Below are 17,704 nucleotides of genomic sequence, written 5' to 3' on the forward strand. Positions count from 1 at the left end.
CACAAACTCTGACTATAACATAGCCATTGACTGAGCAAAGTATTTCTCTTTTCCTCTTGTGTGAATGTTGCCAATTTGCATTACTATAGCATTTTAATGATAACAAAACAAAATAGATAAAAGACAGCTGCAAGCACAATTTACCACAGTGTGTAACAGGATTAACTCAAGATCTCAGAGCTACCCTGACCACAATGGGACTGTCCCAGGTGACTTCAATTCATATAGCTGGCTACACACTGGATATTCCTTTTAGGCTGGGACTGGAGGTAAAGGGAAGGGATGGTGAAGTTTATGCTTTTGTCATAGATAGACCATTACTTTCTCTGTTTGAGGTCAGGACCTGGTTTGCTGGTGTGTGCTCTCAGAGGCTAATGGAACCCCCTGAGTTTCAGAGAGCTCTGAGGAAAGGTACTGTTTTGCTAACTGGGTCACTCTGTTAATGGCCTGGTGGTACTTTATAATGCTTTTGTTTTCTTCAGCCATTGACCCAGTGGTTCCTAAAGGCAGGCTTCCCAGTTTAATACTATCAGGTCAGCACAATATTCAAATGGCCTGTGACTGAGATAAAGAAGGTAAAAGGCTAAGGCACCTTTACCAAAAGTCCTGTTGTGAGTCTCACCACTTGTGATACAGAGTTTTGAAATCCTTGGCTGTAACTAACCAGGAGGCAGTGAAAGGTTCCCAGGCCAATTCATCAGAACTTTGCGAGTAGTAAACAACCTGGATAACCCAGGCTGTTTACATCAGGTGACAGTCAAATTTTCCTTCCGTGTGAAATTGTCAAAGTATTTTGCTGGTGAGATCACTGAGATACTGCACTGTTTCCATTGTAGCAGAGCTTTACCAAATTGGGAGAAATGCAGTCTCTTCCCTGGTCAAGCTTCAGACAGTGTCTGTCACTCACTGAGGTGCTGGCAGGTGCACAGGATATGATATGTGCATTAGACTCAGGGTCCCCTTGGTTGGCAAAGGCCAGTGGGAAGGTATTGGGCCCATTACTAGAGTTTGGAATAAAATAATTGTCTTATTGGATGAAACCAGTTGGTTCATGTAGATCAGTATCCTGTCTCTGGGAGTACCAGAGTGTTTAGAGGAAGGTGCAAGAAGCCACGCCATAAGCACCTACTTCCACTCAAAAGCCTTTTTGTCTTGATCTCACATATACGTGAGACTCTATTTTCATCACAAGGAGCACTTTAGTGTGCGTGTTTGTATATTGTATCTATTTATCCTTTTTTCCTTTTGTACTTAGATACTTTTACTTTTGAACTATAATCATGCTAGATGGCTGTATTTTTACATATAGGAAAGAAAGAAGACCTATTCATTAGACTTTGATAACAAATCTGATTCCATCCACATTGCCAGTTTCAGGGTAACTGCACCTGTATTCCCCCCTCTGCAGTCCACTCCACAATTACCTAATCAGGTCTCCAGCCATCACCTGTCTCTGGGCATGGATCCCCATCTCACTGCTTTCTGACTGGGGTTTTTTAAGGCTGTACAGCTCCATGCCTTACTCTGTGATATCCCCAGTTGCACTGGCCTCTTGGCAGACTCAGTGCATTGCTCACTTTGTCTCTGAGAGTTATATCTAGTATATTGCCAACAGTTGCATGTTATCACACAGCTCTTTCTAAGAAAGTACATTTATTCTTAAGGTAAAAGCATTACAGAACAAAACATATAAAAATAAAAGTACCCATACACATGCTAAAAGCTTACCAAAGATCACCCATCAGTCTTATGGGGCCCTAGTAGGTCAAAGTCTTTCTAATCTTTCTGTCCATTTGCTGGATCAGAACAAAGGCCCTGAGCCAGTTTAAACCCAGGCTTTTTATATCAAAAGTTATTTCTCTGTCTGTTGGTTTCTGGAAAACCCAGACCAGTATGTGCAGACATCCAAGGGGTGGTATTTCTCTGGAGGTGTTCACAATCTAAGTGATTCACTTTAACCTCATTCCAGTTTAGTTCCTGGTGGAGCTGTGGGAACCCCTCACATACAGTGAAACAAACCATTCACAAATTTAATACAATATGGTCCCCCAAAATATTGCATGCAGTTGCAATTTCTGTCACACATTACTATAGAAGTGTGATGAGTAATAAAAAATAATATAAGTATCAAGTATCAGGGGGTAGCCGTGTTAGTCTGTATCTACAAAAACAACAAGGAGTCTGGTGGTACCTTAAAGACTAAGAGATTTATTTGGGCATAAGCTTTCATAGGTAAAAACCTCATCCGAAGAAGTGAGGTTTTTACCCACGAAAGCTTATGCCCAAATAAATCTGTTAGTCTTTAAGGTGCCACCAGACTCCTTGTTATTTTAATATAAGTATGAAACTGTGAATCTTCTGTATTTTCATATTTTTCCCTTCTCTCAATTTCTCCCAGCATTTCTCCATTTCACTCATTCAGGCATAAATCATTATTAATGCAAATGAATCAATATATAAACCTAAACCAATATTCACAGCCAAAACATCTATGCTAAAAATGGAGTTACGGTTGAGAGTACATATTAATATTATACAGTGACGTACATAACATGGATGTTTAATTATCCCCAAACCAAGCTTTATAAACCAAGGAAATGCAGAGTTAAGGGTAAATTTAAAAGGAATCCAAACTCATTAAGGTATGTAAATGTACAATTAAGGTACCCAAAACAATCTTAGTTCTTCCCAGTACTGATGCCATGCAACGGATATGTGATTATGACATTTTAATGTTTGTTGTCCCAGTTTAAATTAACCGGATTTCTAAAGAGATTTGATTTTTTTCTTTCACTCTTCCTGTTTCTCTATCCACTGTTAGTACGTACAAGGTCATGTTATAGAAAATGTCTTCTTTCTATATAAAAGAGATAAGGTGGGTGATGCAATTTCTTTTATTGAACCAACTTCTGCTGGTGAAAGAGACAAGCTTTCAAGCTCCACAGGATCTGAAGAAGAGCGCTGTGTAGCTTGAAAGCTTGTCTCTTTCACCAGAAGATGTTGGTTCAATAACAGTTACCTCACCTACCTTGCCCCTCTCATATCCTGTGACCAACACAGCTACAACAACACATCTTTGTATACAGCATTATTGCCAGTTAAAACATACACAGGAGCTTATTCTTGAATATGGTAGGTATATATGATTTTACAGTATAATCTCATGAAGTTATGCAATAGGGGCCTGATCTAAAATCCATTGAAGTCAATGGGAATCTTTCCATTGACTTCAGTGGGTTTTGGATCAGGCTTAAAGTGAGAAAATAGTTTATACAGAATACCTAGTTCTACCTCATTTCTAGACATTTCTTGGCCTTTCATTCTGACTCAATGAATAAATGTGTAACAGGACCAAACCACATGTCTCTTAGCTTACTATTGTTTGTTAATAAGAACAAAGAACTCACTAGACTAATGCTGAAGTGGCATTAGATTTTGACTTAAATGGGGTCAGAATTCCTTCCATTGTGCCTCTGAGTTTGTATTGGGGCAGAGGCCACTACAGACTCCCGTTTTAAGGGTACAACTGAATATTTTGCCAAGTGGTTCTGAAAGACTAGAAATAACACCTTTAATGTTACTTGCTATATCATGAATAATCTTCTGCAACCAGCAAAATTCAGATTGCTGCTATGGACAATCAATACATAAATAGGGGCTATTTTACAAGTAAAATTGACTCTGGTTTACAGCTTATCAGCTGTTACCACTTGCCATGAAAGCATTTCACCCTGTTAGCGTATCAGCCTTGAAGGCTAGATTTGCCAAATGAGGTGGCCATGAAAAAATAGTCACTTTAAATAAGGCCCATTGTGCTTTGGGGAAAAATATACTTCTTGTGGTCACAGTAATAAATTCCATTCCTTTAGATCCTTTTCTATTAATCTAGTTTTCTTTCTTTGGTCTGGATTATTTCTGTTGATATTACTAGTTTGTCTTTAAGATCTATCATTATATTTGTAGGGCTTCAACCGCAGTTGTGAAGCCACTTTAGAAAATCCCCACTTGTAAGCCTTCTGCAGACGTGTGTGTCATTTCTGGAAATTCCACCCCTCTCCCATAATTTTGTTCTAGGACAGAGACAAACATTTTCAGCTTTATTCTGTGGTACAAATGTGTCAAGCAAACGGGTAGATTAAGTACCTCAATACTAAGCCAAAACTCTGTTTCCTATTAAGAGGCAGTTGTCCAAGTTAAGAAATATAGAGTTTGTAGTGGATTGTCTCTGGGAGTGGCCTGAGGAAAGCTGGAGAGGGAGGGAAAAAGCAATCAAAACCCCATACAGCATCCAACTAACTGTGCAAAGATATATGAGGGGTGGATTGGGAGAGAAGGGACCAGAGAGGGAGGTTACTTCTTGAACCTTGAGCTCACCTTAAGGCCCCGAAGAATGAGATTTAGACTGACTCAATGCTACAGATACTGTAGCTACAATCTAAAAGCTAGAGTGCATCCAGAAACAGCCTAGAATTTGTTTCTGCCTGTGAAAGTGATAGTTTTGCCCACCAGACACTCATATTTGACTATCAAGTGAGGAAGGCAGAGAGGAAGGAGTAGAGGAGGGATTACAGGTATGAGATATAGGTACCAAATTGCTTATCTGAATATTTAGAGGCAATTATTGGCTCTGGTTGCTCCAGAAATGAATTGGTAATAGATTCATTCCTACCCACTTCAAAAGAGACCAAAGAATGTGTTTGGGGAAGGAGACACAAGAAACATCAGGCAGTCTGAACTCAGATACTTGGGGGCTTCCACTAGCAAATGAATGAGACGAGCATCCAGTAATGTGCAAGAGGGGACTGTTAAAAATCTGTTATCAAACTGGAGGGAGGGTTGGGTGACTCTCAATCATTCTTTTCTGGATGCTGCTAGGTCTGGACCAAGAGGCTTTATCTCTGGGACACAAGAATTCCTCTGAGGAACAAACTGTTGGCTTCTGAAATGGGTCAAGTTGCACCAAATGGCAGTAATTAGAAAAAAAAATCCAAGGGCAGGATCCCCAGAAATCCCATTCCAAGGTTTACTCATACTCACACACACACACACACACTTTGGTTTTATGTAAGATGACTATTTTGATAGACTAGCCATGTTTCAGGAATAAATAAGCAGAAGCATTTTTTTGCAAAGGGCAGGTTGGTGTAAGTTTGTTTCCCAGATGGCATTGCTTCGTTCCTTGGCTGCGTTTAAGAGAAAGCATTTCTGTTAAATTGCTAAACTGTGCCCTGCCTTCCAAACATATACATGCTTACAATCAGCTGAATTTAATAAGAGTAACAGTCTTCCCAACTCTTACAATTTTATTGTGATGTTTGTTTGATGTTCTACATAAAAGCCCCAGCTTCTGGAATAAAGAGATTGCAAGAGAATCTCAGCTTTCAAGTAAGGTTCTCATCCTCATAGTGACAGAAAAAAGAAAAATGTGATCCAAGTGCACCCTGAAGGCTCAAAACAAAGGAGAAAAACAAAAATCAGCAGGTCCAGATAAACTGAATCCAAGAATTTTAGAGGAGCTGGCTGAGGAGGTTACTGAGCTATTAATGTTGATTTTCAATGTCTTGGAGCACTGGGGAAGTTCCAGAACAAAGCTAATGTTGTGCCAAAATTTTAAAAGGATAAAAGGTGATTTGAAGCTTGTCAATCTGACATCGATCCTGGGTCAATTAATGGAGCAGCTGATACAAGGCCTGATTAATAAGAATTAAAGGAGGGTTATATAATTAATGCCAATAAACATGGATTTATGGAAAATAGATCCTATCCAAGTAATTTGATTTTTAATGGCATTACAAGTTTAGATGATAAAGATAATAATGTTGTGTAATATACTTAGACTTCTGTAAGGAGTTTGAGTTAGTACCACACAACATTTTGATTAAAAAACTAGAATATTACACACATTAAATGAATTAGAAGCTGGCTAATTGATAGGTCTCAAGATGTAATTGTAAACAGGACCTCATCATCGGGCAGGTGTGTTTGTAGTGAAGTCCTGCAGGGACTGGTTCTTAGCCCTATGCAGTTTAACATTTTTATCAATGACCTGGAAGAACGCAAAATCACTCTCTGATGCTGAGCCAGTGAGGGTGAAGTGGTTGACCTGAAAGCAGCCCCTAGGGAAATATTAGAAGAGTATTGAATGGTAAACAGGGCCATTCCTTGTTAGTTATCAAAGCCATGTTAAGTACTAAAATCCTTGACATGTAGACCTGTATCATTAGGGGGTCAATAAAAGATACTAAGTGTATTTGTTTGTTTTTATTTATGTCTTGTATAAGTTAAACAATGTGATCTAATTAGTTTGTAGATGCTAAACTTCTGTTCCTGTCTATAAGGTGTCATTACTGTATTCTATTGATTCAGAGATCAAAAGGGGATATTACCATTTAGATAGGACTTGTGGTGTAATATTATTGTCTTCATTTCTCTTTGAAATTTGTGACTCCACATAGTAAAACTACCTGTGAAATGTCTGAAAGGTTGATTGCCCGATGCTAATGAATGCAACTAGTTACTGGTGTAAGTCTAGGAAATAGGGATTAGCTTCAAAGCAACAATGTACATTACCTGTTCTTCATCCAAGGAAGGCCTGCTGTGATCATTTGCTGTCAAGAGATTTATCTGCTGAGCTTTAAGCTATAAAGGAAGTTTCAGGTCTGATCCTTGCAGTGACTCTGAAAGAGATTTGGGTGTCATGGTGGCTAATCAGCTGAACATGAGCTCCCAGTATGATGCTGTGGCCAAGAGGGCTAATGGAATCTTTGGATGCATAAACGTGGGAATCTTGAGTAGGAGTAGAGAGGTTATTTTACCTCTGTTATTTGGCAGTGGTGTGACTGCTGCTGGAATATTGTCAGCAAATTAGTTAAGCATAACCTCCACTGACTGAATCTACACAGGCCACTGTTAATCAGCCTGCAGTTGTCCTCCCAAGCAGGGCAGTCCTGCAGTCAGAGCAATTGCCTTTCTTCAAGCCTAACAGTATTTTAAACTATTACATGTTTAATGATAACCAGAAAAGGGCAGAGACTGTTAACTCTAGTAGGATTTTGCTTAAATTATGCCTCTGATGCTTCTTTCCAGCCTTCAGGACTCTTCCAAACACACAAAACTCACATATTAATAAAGGTTCCAAGTTTTCCTGGCTTACTTCCTTGATAACAAATTATCTCATCAACTCTACACTACTTGCCATCTCTTTCTCTCCCTTGAGAAAATCGATATATTTCTGAATGGGGGCGGGGAGAGAAACCATCTTCAGATTCTCCCCCTATACTAAATATACAGGTAACTAACATTTTATATTGTATATTTATACAGGTAACTAACAGCAACAGGTGGTAGTTGTATTGGAAATGTCTCTCTCTTATCCATTGTAGCTATAATCAGCACACACACAGAGATGCACATTAGCAGATGCCCACTTGTGGAACCTTTAACCACAAGGGGTGAGCATTTTAGCAAGTAGTTCCACTGACTTCAGTGCAGCAGCTTGCATGAGTCAGTGCTCACCTGTTCTACATCAAGCCCTGTGTAATGATCAGGGCTTGCTTCTACAACTGTCAGTCACACATAGTACCACCTTATACTGGAAGTATTCTCATAATTTTCTTTTTACATTTAATTCTGCAGGACCTAGACCATTAGCCACAATGAGCCCCCTCTGCAAATATAGAGGGTGCATACAGCTGTCCTATGTAAGGAGCTGAAGATTGCCCTGGCATGAGAGTATCCACAGATGGCATAGAGCCAAGTATGACATTCTCTTCCACTCATTCCCCAGCGTGTGAGGTGTAATAGCCCATAGGGGGCTATTACAAACTGGCACAATTTAGAGATGATCTTGGGGATGCTTTAAATTGTGCCAGGGTCTGAACTGGCTTCCGGGGGACCATGGGAATCAGGGCAAGGAAAAATGGCTTTTACCCTCTAACTGGTAAGCTGTGTGCTGCTCTAGCCCACATTGCAGTAGCTTTATGCAGCTCGGAAAAACAAACTGGACAATGACATTTCAGTGATTCCTGCTGACACTCACAGAGTGCAGTAATAACTGTCAGATGGCAGGATTTTGATCCTCCTGTGACAGTTCACTAGATCATTTACTCCAGCCATCTTCCTATACATATCTCTCATGTTCTGTGATTTGTTTTATGTTGTCTGAATTGAAATGCATTTGCCATAGGAAAAATTAGTTCTATCTAGCCATTTCAAATGATGACAGCATTTTCAGATAATAGTATACATCAACTGTTGGACACTAACAGCCCTATTTGGGAGACAGTTACTGTCAGACTGTCACTAAAAGTTAGCAAGAATTGAAGCAAATGCAAGAGCAGAAATGTACATAGTTCCATTGTTCTGTTGGGGGTTGGGTGAAACCTCCTTGAAACTGGTAGGCATAACAATTGCTTTTTATATTTATTCTGAATGAAAGGCAATTAAGTTCCTGTGTGGAATCGATAGCTGAAACAAAAGAAACCACCAAGTAAAAGACACGGGCCACATGCAAGGCTGGTTAGGAATCTGAGCATGTGGGTAGAGGGATTTCACTGGGGGCTTCATAAAATGCAAAGGGATGGGTATTGTTTGATGAAATTGTGAGTGTGACAGAGAGAGAAGCAGAAGAAACACCAGAGGCAGCAAGGAAGCACAAGAGACTGCCAGAGAAGCACTTGTAGTGTGACCCTGAGGGGGGGAAAAAGCTAAGAGAAATAAATAGCCAGCAAGTTTAAAACAAATCAAAGGAAGTATTTCTTCACACAACAGTCAACCTGTGGAACTTGTTGCCAGAAGATGTTGTGAAGGCAAAAACTATACCTGGATTCAGATAAGAATTAGATAAATTCATGGACAGTAAGTCCATCAATGGCTATTAGCCAAGATGGTCAGGGATGCAACACCATGCTTTGGGTGTCCCTAACCTCTGACTGCCAGAAACTGGGACTGGACAGGGGACAGATCACCCGATAATTGCCCTGTTCTGTTAATTCCCTCTGAAACACCTAGCATTGGCCATTTACATTAAAGAGCACTTTGGGGCAGAGTGCTGGATAGAAAGGGGTTTGGAAATGTGAGCAAAGAAGCTGTCTCCTGTTTGATACCTACTGTGTTCAAGGAAATAGGACTTTGTGTACACACCGTATCAGAGAAATAGCTGACTCCATCATCAATTCCTCTTCCTAACAGAAACAACCTGAAAGACCTTGGATATTGGCTAACCACTCAGGTCAAAAATATTAGCAGCACGTTGGAAAACTCCTTTGGTCTCTGCATACAAAACAGCATCTCATTGATATAACCTAAAGGTGTTTCATCCCAAAGATAACTACTGACTGTAACATTTAGAGTATGTCTACACCAGAGCAGGAAAGTGTAATTTCCAGCTCTGGAAGATATACCCAAACTAGCTGTGATTGATCTAGCATGCTAAAAATACACGGGTAACCACAGCAGTAGAGGGGCTAGCCACCCAAGTACATACCTAGGGTCTTAGATGGAATTGTACTCAGGACAGCTAGCCCACACTGCAGCAGCTACCCTTCTATTTTCAGCACACGAGCTTAATCAGGTATGTCTACTTGATCTGGAAATTACCTTCCAGCTCCAGTGTAGACATGCCCTTACTTAGGCCCAGTCTAGACCTAAATATTAGGCTGACTTAACAACGTCACCCAGGGCTGTATAAAATTTTGCACCCTCTGCAACGTAGTTAGGTTGACATAATCCCCAATGCAGACACAGCTAGATTGACGGAAGAATCCTTCCATCAACCAATGGCAAAAACCATTCCATCATCACAGTAAGTGTCTGCTCTACGACACTACAGTGACGGAGCTACAGTGCTGCAGCTGGGCCACTGGAGCTTCGTAGTGTAGCTATGCCCTTAATATGTATATCAGGCTCCCACAATGTGAAAACAAAACGCTACAGAGCAGCTGTGGGCTGGTCTACTCACAGCTTTTGTTCTGCTTTCACTCTATGGGTTTCTAAACCAATAGATACTTAATGTAGTACAAACCACTAGTATGGATGCAGTTATATCAATGCTTATATGGGTATAGCAGGTCAGCCCTCTGAAGACACCATCACCTTAAGTGCCCCCACACAGGTATACAGAGACTCAGCAATTTCAATATAAACTCACTTTTACTGAGACAGCAACTGCTCAGCCTAGTATCCTTTCATTATCAGTGTTTGTCAGATGGGGAAGCAAAGGGAAAGATAGATTTCCGGTTTGCTGTGTTTTTCTAAGCCTGCCTCCATACCTGGCAAAGACCCTCTGGCCCTTTTATTTTATATCAGCTTCTGTGATCCAGAGCCCTTTAGGACAGCAACCAAATTGGCTTTGACAGCTAGTCCACAAAAGGCAGCAAAATACAGCATATGTGCATATGTCCCTCAATTAGAATGGTTTCAGCATTTGTTTCAGGTCAGCTTTAGAACTGGAAAGGAGGGTCTTGCCAATGACGGATCCCTGAAAAATCATTATCCAATAAAAATGTTGCTAACAAGACTGCCAGCTAACCAACTAATCAAGCTATGTTATTATACCTTGTTGTAGAGCGATGAGGGGGGTAAGAGATTACATTCCCTTTTTCTCAATGGTACAAAGCTCTCTTAAGAGCTGGGCAGCACTACAAAGGAGCTCACTACCAGTTCTTCCCACTGGCTATCTTATTTTTGTCTACCTTGTATGTCACATGCTGACTAGATACAGCCCAGTAACTAAACACAAGGCATATTTATTCCTCCCTTTACAGTTTGTGCGCATCCCTACTGACGGTGGGAAGGTTTTTCAGTCATCTGTGCTTTCTTATGGGTAATGACTAGCAGTTTAGCTGTATTCATCATTTAAGAGGCTATTTTGCATTTGTTACCAACAGCTCACACACTATGGCCTCACCTTTCCTAAAAATACTTCACATATTAGACATTTCCCCTCCTCTAGAGGGAAGGGCAAAGAAAAGTGGTATTCTGCTTCTCAATCCAGCTCCACTAGACACACCCTCTTTAAACCATATAGAAATCTCCCACACTTAAAGGGTGAAATTCACCCCTCTGCAGAGAGCCCTCCAAAGGCCTATAGATCACTTAATTCCTCAAAATAGACTCAACAGAAACGACGAAGAAATTGCACATTTCCTGTCAACAGATCTGCTCCCTCTTTGTATGTAGCTTTGGAGTTTAGTGACAAAAAAACCAAGCTTGCATTACTTTTACTCCTGTTAGCACTGCAAAGTAGACACAGCTATGGGAGAGTGATCTGGATTCTATTCTGGTTCATCCCTGCCCATCCTGGCTAATAGCTATTGATAGTTCCTGCTAGCCTCTGATACCTTATTAGCAATGTATTTTTAGTAGAGAGTTTGTAAGAAACCACCCACTTGCAAATAAAACTGCAGGAATTGTATGAGCAGTGGAAGAACTATCTCTTCCCATGCAGAGTCCAACATGATCCTTAGTCATTTCTTTTAAACATAAAATGTCTGAAACTTGTTAACTAATTTCCCTTCATACTGTGTTTTGGCCTTCATCTCTACTTGTGCTTTACCACAAAAGCTGAAACAAAACCTCAAAGAAAGTGATTACTAGAGCTGCCAGAAACAGGAACACTGGAAATAAATTGAATTTCATGGGTTTTTTTGAGTGCTTCCAAAGGTGCTACCATCAAAAACAACCTTCCAAAGCAGTCAGCATGATAATTAATCCAACAATAACCTCAGTAACTCTCCAGTGTAAGTTTACATTAAAAAACCTTCTGTTACTCAGGCTGTAGAACAAAAAAGACATAAAATATCAACTATCACCCTTACTGCATATCCCTTAACAGGTAATCATCACGTGATCCATTCCCTGTCACTCATTCCTATTCTGAATAACAGAGGCTAGGGGCACCATCCCTGCCCATCCTGGCTAATAGCTATTGATAGACCTATCCTCTATGAATTTATCTAGTTCTTTTTTTAACCCTGTTATACTCTTGGTCTTCACAACATCCTCTGGCAAAGAGTTCCACAGGTTAACTGTGCGTTGTGTGAAGAAATACTTCCTTTTGTTTGTTTTAAACCTGCTGCCTATTAATTTCATTTTGGTGACCCCTAGTTCTTATGTTATGAGAAGGAGTAAATAACACTTCCTTATTTACTTTCTTCTTGCCAGTCATGATTTTATAGACCGCAATCATATCCCCCCTTAGTCGTCTCTTTTCCAAGCTGAAAAGTCCCATTCTTATTAATCTCTCCTCATACAGAAGCCGTTCCATACCTAATAATTTTGGTTGCCCTTTTCTGAACCTTTTCCAATTCCAAGTCCAGTTGAGCTTCATCTCTAGTTAATCCTCCTTGCTCCCTGGTTGCTCCTCCTGGGTAACCCATCACAGCCCTTTTTTTTACTTCTTTACGATATACACAGAGGGCTGGAGAGGGACTTTTTTATGTGCCCAAAAAAGGTTTTTCTTGCCTGTTCTTTGAATTGGAAATATTGGGAATGTCGAGTCTGTTTTTCTGTACTTTTGCATGTTGGGAGTTTCAGGTGTTAAGGGGTTTGTTGATCAGTGGTTTGAGCATTGGCCTGCTAAACCCAGGGTTGTGAGTTCAGTCCTTGAGGGGGCCATTTAGGGAACTGGGGTAAAAATCTGTCTGGGGATTGGTCCTGCTTTGAGCAGGGGATTGGACTAGATGACCTCCTGAGGTCCCTTCCAATCTTGATATTCTATGATTCTATATATCAATAAAGCAGTAAAACAGAGCACATACACCTGATCTACATTAAGAGCTGCTCACTTAAACTTCAAGTTTACTTGTTTTTGCTTCTCGGATATTGTAGAACATAGATTTTAACTTTTGGGGGCAAGAATAACATATTTGCTATATTATACAGCACTAAGTAACACTCAGTAATAATGCACAATAATAATCTTAAAGCTTATTTCCAACAAACACAGAGAGCAAATCAGGAGGGCTGAATGAATTGCCTTTGAGCTCACATATTTTTAAAAAGTTGAAACTTTTTTTGTATAGACTGAAGATATGAATTACTTTAAAAATAGACATGACTGCCTTGATTTATTTAGATGCACAGAGCAGGTTGACAGATCCATAATTTAACAGCCCCCCCAAAAAATTACATTTTAACTTAGGTAGTGTAAATAAAATGTGCCCATGCACACAGCATAAGGTTCTCTGCCTTTCCAAAATGAAGGCAGCAGCTGTGATTAAAAGCCTGATTCTGCTCCCACTAAAGGCAATGGGAGTTTTTTCCACTGCCATCCTTGGAAGCAGTACTGGGCCCAAACCACTGCTGTTCAGAAAGAAGCAAATCAGCAGGATGGGTTTGTGAGCAAAAACATATGTGTGCACTTTGTGCTGTCACGCCATTCCCCTCCATGGCTCAGTTGACAATGTTACAAGCTGGCAGTGCATTGGAATTGACATTAAAGTTGCTTTGAGAGAAGGAATCTTGCCAATTTCAGTCTCCTGTTGTCTCTCATAGCTAGATCTATTAAAGAGAGTAAAGGGACAGCGTGAAAGTCACATGTGCATTTGCAGTAGCTTCAACATATTGTACTACAGTAGTTTGCAGCTGATGACTCAGTGATGCATGGAAAGGCTGGTCACTTTGACTGTAGGATATGTATAGACAGAGGAGCAAATTAAGAGAGGTGAAAATGTAGGTGCCTATTAACTTTGAGTGTCATTTTCACAAAAAAAGTTGTAACAGTAACTACCATGGTCAGAGGATACTGCCCAATATCATGCAACAGGGATATTTGCATTCAAAACCCTGACCCAGGTCACGTGACTGGGGCTAATAAAAGCCCAAATGAACAATCAGCATATTTAGCAATATCTATAAATATAGGGTTAATAAGCCAAAAGAGAATTTCTCTCTACCACTAAATCTTTGCAGCCGTCTTGGCTATCAGCAATAGCTTGCTGCATACCAGGCAAAAGTTCATCTTAAGATGAACTCACTAGTCCATTGTGTTTGCTCCCTTCCTGGGACATTTCCCCTCAGTGACTGATATGTTTTAAAAACCATTCCAAGTGATCATTATTTTTATTCCACGGTCACCAAAATGTCTGTAGGAGGTGTTTTAGCTTACAAAGCAAACATACTCTCCAAGAATAAGAGCACCATCTTAATGGAGAACATTCTACCCAGGCTGAGTAGTACTGTTAAATGCCCAGTAAGGTTTGTTAACACTTAACTTGATGTTTAAACATTGATTCCCAAGTGCTGGTGCTATTCCTTTTCCATTTGAAATGGTAAATTTCCTTTCCATTTCAATCCTTATCTAAATTGTACTATTATTTTAACAAAATTTTTAAGGAATCAAGGCAATATTTTATAATAAATGAATTTTTAAAGAAGGATAACTATAGAACAATAGAATCCAGTTCCTCAGAGCACCATTCAACTGACTTAGCAACCTAAGATTAGAAGGGACCTCCTCAGTCATGAATTCCAGTCCCCTGCTATCTCAGGTAACTCTGTCCTATAATCCCATTATAAATGTATAAAGTGCCATCTTAAAACAAGTTACATTACTTACTCCCATTACTCTTACTGGAAAGCTGTTCCTGAATGACAGAACAGGAAGTGCAGCTGCCCAAAGACTGTGAAAAAGGTCTGTATTGGTTTGTATGCACCACAGTTGCAAAATGGACTATTTCCTGCCAAACTGTTAGTGAGAGACAAATTACAAAGATGATTTCCTGGAATCACTAAAGAGTGGCCTGGTAGTGAGTTATATCTACAATAATGCTCAGACATTACATACAGCAGAAGCCTTACTTTTCATCTGATTGCCTATATCCTCATTTGACAATTAAATTAGTAATCCATATGGATTCAATATGCATGAAGCATATGTGGAAAACAGTCTGATTTGTTTCAATATATAGGCTGTGAGATATCTTCCTTGTTGATGTGAGATTCTACTGGAATTAACTCATGGCATTCTACTATCCTAAAATGACCGTTCCTGCTGCTATTAATGATTGATCATGGCATTCTGATTATGTTGTAATTATATATTTTGTTATTTCTCTACCTGTGATTCTTGATCATGGTATGTCATCAATACCTTCCTGCAGAATAATATAAATTGTGTACATGTAATAAACTGGGAGAGGCTTATTTTTTACTTGGGTTTAGAGACACTAAAACCTTTCTAAAAATGTTTTGGCTGACCCAGGGATTGGATGAACATCATAGCAGTTATCATCTGGTGATTATTCAGCAAATACCTGTTTTGTAAAAAGTGTTGATATTAACTGATGCTTTTAAAGAGCTACAAATGATCTACAGATTAAGTTATTTGGCATGTTGTACTAGTAATAGCTTTTAGTGTTGTACTACATTTTGTGCATTTCTAAACTTATATTTATTATGGTTTCATTACAAAAAATATGATTATTCTCTTCAACATCTATCCAACCGGAAATATTTTGAAGGTGTAACACTGAGTTGCCTTCTGATTAGCTTCTGACAAATTTGTTCTGTAAACATGTGTGTGTCCACTAAAAGTCAATTGTGCTATTATGAGTATTCAAAGACTGTCAGATATCTATGCAGAATACCTATCCACTCTGTGATCAAAATATTATACTAACTTTATGGATACATTAGAAGGTTTTGTGAATAACTAAGCAACTTGCAGTTGCAAACTAATGGTTTGCTAAATATTAATGTTATGATTATCGAGACCAACAATTTCCTAAGGAAAAGATAACATTAGAATTATTACTTTAGTCATTCTTACAAGTAGAGGTAGATGAAAATTGAAATGAAGTTTCATGAAAACTTTGTTCTGTTAATTACAATTTCAAGTTTTGATGGAAAAACTTCAAGTTTTTAAATATTTCTATCAACTTGATTTACAAATTTGTTTCTAATTTAAAAAAAAAATACATATGAGCAGTAACAGATACTATATAAGAACATGTTACTCCTTACTGAAGTCGTTCACAGCAGGAAAAGTCTTAGACAGCACAGTACTGCGAAAAGTTCCAAATTTGGATGCAGAATTATAATACATTATTCAGCAATGCATGTGGACATATTTTTGAAGAAACCTACTTGTTACAGATGTTTTAATGAAAAGTTCTAATAATTAAATGAATAGAGAATAAGTAGTTTGGTTGTGTTATCTAATAGATGAGGAAGTTTAGCCTCTGGCCTTCTCTGAGCGCTATGGCACAAGGTCATTAGTAGATTTATGGTCCCTCCTGTCTTGAGATACTAGTGGAATGGTCTGCATTCATGTTTATATAGCACACTGTATATGGCTACGCTGATGACATTACAAGAGACAAGGTGGATGAGATAATATCTTTTATTGGACCAATTTCTGCTGGTGAGAAAGACAAGCTTTCAAACTACACAGAGCTTTTCCTCAGATCTGGGGAAGGTAGTCAGTGTCACAGCTAAATACAAAGTAGAACAGATAGTTTAGCATAAGTAAAAAGAAGAACAGGAGTACTTGTGGCACCTTAGAGACTAACAAATTTATTAGAGCATAAGCTTTCGTGGACTACAGCCCACATAAGTAGTTAGCACATATTCTAAGGGACCCTCAAGGTGAAGTGGGTACCTTTCCCAGACCTGACAAAGAGCTCCGTGTAGTTTGAAAGCTTGTGTCTCTCATCAAGAGAAGTTGGTCCAATAAAATATATTACCTCACTCATCTTACCTCTCTAATATCCAGCACTGACATGGCAACAGTAACACTGCATTATGAGGGACTGTACTTTTGCATCCCTATTTCACAGATCCCAATTTGTTGAGCAAAGTCCCATTCAGTACTTTACTAAGAAAACCTTGCTCATAAGGGTTAGATCTGCTGATTTGCTGTAGCCCATGCCACACATCTCTGAGGCCCTGGGTTTAAAACACAACCAGCAATAACTATTTTTATTATTATTATTATTTGCATTTCAATAAAGCCTAATGCTCGACCTGAAATCAGGCCCCAATATACTAGACATTGTACTTACATACAGTAAGAGATGCTCCCCATCCCTAAATAGACAAGACAGATAAAGGCAGGGCAAAGGGAAGTTTTAGTCTCCCCATTTCACAAAGGGGGAACTGAGGCACAGAGAGATTAAAGCTAAAATTTTCAAAACCACCCAAGGGATCTGGATGCCCAGTTTCCCTAATTTTAAGAAAAGTTGGGTATCCAAAGCCATTAAACGGCTTTACAAATCTTAGCTGAAGTGGCTTGCCCAAAGTCTCAGATGAAGTTGGCAAACCTTTTGGTTTCTGGTGTTTCAACATGTGCAATTAAATTAGCACAGCTGTGTGTGTGCACACGCGCACTCTACCTTTTAAAATGCAGTCAACTCAGCTTATTATCTTTGTCTGAGCTGATTTTATTTGTACTGCCCCTTAGAACATCACACTATCCAGTTTGTGAGTCATTGTGTAAACGCTTTGAGGAAGATAAAGTGCTGAGCAATTTATTTGTACCCAGCCATCCATATCTCGACACCTCCGTAAGCTGCGCTGCTTGTTTCGCTACTTGGGTTTCTTTAACTTTTGAGGTCAGAGTTGTTTTATACAGTATTGCCAACCTCAAGAGATCAAAAATCATGAGACTAGCCCCCAAAAAAAATCCATGAGGTTTTTTTAAAAGGTTATATTGATTTTTCAGCCTGTCTCTTGATTTTTGAACTCCCCTGTCCACTCCCAGAGT

This window comes from Malaclemys terrapin, chromosome 1, assembly GCF_027887155.1.
Source record: "Malaclemys terrapin pileata isolate rMalTer1 chromosome 1, rMalTer1.hap1, whole genome shotgun sequence".
NCBI classification, from domain to species: Eukaryota; Metazoa; Chordata; order Testudines; family Emydidae; genus Malaclemys; species Malaclemys terrapin.